Source organism: Hordeum vulgare, chromosome 2H (genome assembly GCF_904849725.1).
Source record: "Hordeum vulgare subsp. vulgare chromosome 2H, MorexV3_pseudomolecules_assembly, whole genome shotgun sequence".
In the NCBI taxonomy this organism is placed as follows: Eukaryota; Viridiplantae; Streptophyta; class Magnoliopsida; order Poales; family Poaceae; genus Hordeum; species Hordeum vulgare.
The window spans coordinates 42,694,723-42,699,368 of record NC_058519.1 but is presented as its reverse complement, the minus strand read 5'-3'; positions in this window follow the sequence as shown (position 1 = coordinate 42,699,368).

The window sequence follows — 4,646 nt, the reverse complement described above, 5'->3', positions numbered from 1 at the left end:
TTGCTCTTCTATCAATTGCCAACAATAATTTGTCTACCCATCGTTTTCTATTTCTCAAGAAAAGCCACTAGTTTGCAATCTCTACTTTGCTATTTGCATTTATACTTTATTTGCTCTTTTGTTTTCAAATCTATATTATCAAAAAGCCCAAAACTACCTTGTTTCATTCCATTTGCTATCACTATTATTTGCATCTATCAATCTATTCTTACTTTACCCACGCGGGATTGACAACACCTCCATGTGTTGGGTTGTGAGGATTTTCTATTTGTGTGCAAGTATTGCTTACATTGTCTTGTGGATCTTCCTACTGGATTGATACCTTGGTTTCTTAACTGAGGGGAATACTTGTCGTCGCTGTGCTACCTCACTCTTTATGCTTGGAAGGAAACCAACGCATCAGTGAGAGTTAGCAATGGGACGACAGTATCATCCAATGCTGGATCTGCTTACTCTTGCCACGGAGATGCCCTTTGCCGGCTAATTGTGTCCACTTGCTCCTATTGCCGCTTTACTTTGCGATATAACTCATGTTTACTTATTTCTACCGTATGAATACGGTCGGCATCCTGCTTCTTTTTCCTCTGACAACTTCTATAAGTGTCGTTCCACTCCGAAAACCCTGAACCCACGGAACAACGCCTTTGCCTTGTGTTCGTCCTCCATGTTCAGGATTCCCCACGGCACGTGTAAGCTCGTCGTTCTCTCTCTCGGGCCGGAGCACCCCGTTTTGAGTATCTTCTACTGCCTTAATTATGACATCTGAGGCTTTTCTAAGATCTGCCTATGAAATAATCTGCCTTGTCACTCGGTCCAACTTCCCCCCATGCGCATAAAACTAAGTCCTGGACCTGTCAGGCCAATTTGTTGTAGCCGGAGTGACCCCTTGTGCAAGCATCTTGGCCTCAGATTCTTCGCACTTAGGCAAGGCTCTCTTGTAGCCACCTGTCCCCAGCATAGGGTGATACTCGTTTTTATCAGCATTTTTCTTATTTTTTATTGAAATTTCTAGAGCTTCACCTGATTTCTTGTACTCCACAACTTCACCCGAGTGATCTTTTATCTTCTCTAGTGCTCAAGTGAATTCTGGAGTCTTCATTTCTCCCTTGACATCGTCGTTGTATAATCTTTTCTTCCAGGTCTGGAATTGTGTGGCCATCTTATTAAGAACCCATTTCTTGAGTTTCAACCATTGTCTATCTGTGAGATCGTGTGGTAGGTTGAAATGTGACATGACCGTATCACAAAGCAATTCTTTCGATCTTCCGTCGACGTAACTAACTCCTCGATCTACCTTTAGCCGATTCCATTCTCGAATGGTGATCGGGATTTGGTCCCTAACAATAACTTCGCATTGATTTATAAATTTACATGCATTCTCAGGAGGAGCAATTGGTTGGCCATCTTCTATGACTTGATCAATATTTAACTTTATGTGATCGCCCAACTTTTTGACCCGGCCTTGTACCCTTCTAGAAGATTTGCTGAATCTAGAGGGCTAAAAAAAGAAAGATGCGTTAATATATATACATAAATCAGTTAATATAACTAATGATCACCAGGCTTAATATGTATATATATATATATATATATATATATATATATATATATATATATATATATATATATATCACTGAACTTTGTTAATTTTCAAACATTTTCTTTGCCCTCATTTTCTTCGTCTTGGTACTTGCTAAAGTCCCTCAACGAAGTCATTAAGAAATTTTGAGCCGTCATGTTGTTCATTCTCCTTGTTTGGGGAGGAGCGTACGATGTGGAACATGTCATTTTCATGATATCTGTCTTTATCATCCATGGCTTAACTAATCTTGAAGAAAGATAAAATAATTTAGTATTTAAATTAGAATGCATTCAATAAGCAAAAACATCTCGAATAATCGAGTTAATGCAACAATATGTAATATCACTAATACATCTTGAATAATCTAGTTAATGCAACAATAATATCACATAATATCAATAATACATCTCGTCCAATCAAACTGATCATCCAAAAAGCCGTTGTTGTACTGAGTCACGGGCGGTGGACACACAAAGAGAAGGAACCATGACAGGATCATAACTCGGGTGAGATCCCTGAAGAAAGTGTCAGGTATTGGAGAACCAGACGTCCAACGCAACATGTAGCGACAGACGTGCTCGTCCTCCCCCTGACACAGCGATATACCACCTCCTCGGGGGCCGGCTCCCTCTGCACTGATAGTGGGCCATGCGACCGCCACCAAACAAGCTCCGGGTCGATGGTGAGACATCAATTCATCATCAAGCTGCGCACCCCAGAAGGTAGCACCTCCTCGTGCCAGCCCGAAGGAGCCCAGTCCTGGACATGTCACCTCTCAAACTGGTCGACGAGGAGGATGCGGAACAGACATCGTATTCAGTAAAAATTTACAACTATATAAACAAAAATTCACAAATAATCACTAATAAACAAAAATTCTCCAAGAATCACTAACAAACACAAATCGTCGTTGGGGACTCCTCACTAGCGCTCATCGGGGACTCCTCACCGACGATCGACAGGGACTCCTCCAGCGATCGTCGGGATACCTCCGACGATCATTTTTTCACTCGGCAAAGAGTATGGTTTTGCTGAGTTTTTAAACTCATCAAACATATTTAGCTGTATTTTACAAAATACATACATGTATTTGTGTGTGTGTATGTGTGCTGGTTTTGCGTCTATTGTGTATCTATATATGTGTATCAAGTATACCTTCTTACAAAATACAAAAAATCCCTAAAATACAACACTAAAGCTAATTTATCCCTAGGCATGCATTGCACCATGGGCGGCGGCCATGGCGGGAGGCGAGCGACGAGCACCATGCGGCGTCCGTGGTGTGAGGCGAGCGGTGAGAACCACAACGGTGGTCGTGGTGGGAGGCGAGCACTATGGCTGCGGCCATGGCATGGGGCAAGCGGCGGCCGTGGCACGACGGGGATGGGGACAAGGGGATGCGGCGCCTCACCAGAGTTGGAGGGAAGAGGAGTTGGCCTGCGAAGAGGAGGCGAGCAGCAACGACGACGGTGATACGTTCATTTTGCGTCATGTTTTGCTACTATTATATATTGTGTTTTTACGCATTATACAATTTATGGAGTAATTATAATGACTTTTCTGTCATAATATGTAAGGTTTACATCAAGAGGGAGAATGCCGACAGATGAAATTCTGAACCTGAAAAAGCTACGTTATAGATAACTATTCCGCACATATCCAATTGGGCTGAAACTCCACGAAGAATTTTTCTGAAATAAATAAAAAATATTGGAGAAAAGAATTACCAGCGGGGGCTGCCGGGTGGCCACTAGGCACCAGGGTGCGCTAGCTCCCCTGGCGCGGCCTGGTAGGTAGTGTGCCACCTAGCCCACTTCTCGCGGCCATCTTCTAGTATATATTCACGTTTGAATTAGAAGAAAAAAGAAGAGAACTTTTGGGACGGAGGGCCGCCGCCTCGAGGAAAAACTTGGGCAGGAGCAGTTTTTCTCTTCGGCGTAGCGATTTCACCGGGGGAACTGCCGTTCCGAAGGGGGAAATCAAGGCCATCGTCATCACCAACAACCCTCTCATCTTGGAGAGGCCAATCTTCATCAACATCTCTTATAACGAGACGCCAAGGTCCCTGATTTTTTATACCAGATAGCAGTGTCCTTGGTGTTTGGTTGAGGACCAGATGCAAGAGTCTCTGGCGTCCGGCCCTTTGCCACGTACGTCAGAGACTCAACGGGTCAGTCGATCATCCAGACCAGTATCAGACGCTAAGGACCTTGACATCTTCCATACAAACTAGATACGAGGGATGTTGACATCTTCAAAAAAGTCAGATTCAAAAAAAATATTAAAAGTGAGGTTGATTTCAGAATTTATTAGCACAAAAAGTTAAAACAAAAATATTTGTCCTCGGGCCCCTCCCCGGTGATTCCGCTTTGATGCCTTCTAGCGACCCTGCGCAAGGGAGTTCACGAACATGCATCTTTTTGCTGGTGCGTCCGCATCGCTGTATACCCATGTGCTTCCATGAAAAGTGGGACGATAGCAACGTTACGTATGTCATGAAAGCTGGTAGGTTCGGTTGGAGTTGTTACAGTACCAGTTAGGCCTTCCGTAATGGTAGTATCTTGGCACAATATCATAGGCAAAATGCTGACGTGGCACTATATTTATTGAGGAAAGAGGAGGTTGTTGTATCTTATTTAGGATACGGTTCTTGCACGGTATCATAGGCAAAATAACTTGTTAGACCAATCACATATTAGTATGAGGCCAAAATCATTAAATACATGCTTACTAAGATACGACACTTAACATACAATACATTAGGATGGTTGTATCTAACGATCGTATACTACCTAGGATACCGCGCTAAGAGACAATGCATTACGGAAGGCCTTATGGACCTCGTTGTAGCTGGCTCAGCCAATACACTAACGTTGCGGACCCGTCGATGCGACTTTGACAGCATTAATGTGGTAGCAGCCATTCGCCACGCTACAACCAGCAACGCTCCGACCGCAAACCATGGTTGTAGTTGGATGGTTAAAAAAATCCGCGGTAATCCCATTCATTACTCTCTCCGTTCCTAAATATAAGTCTTTTAAAATATTTCACTAGGAGTCTACAT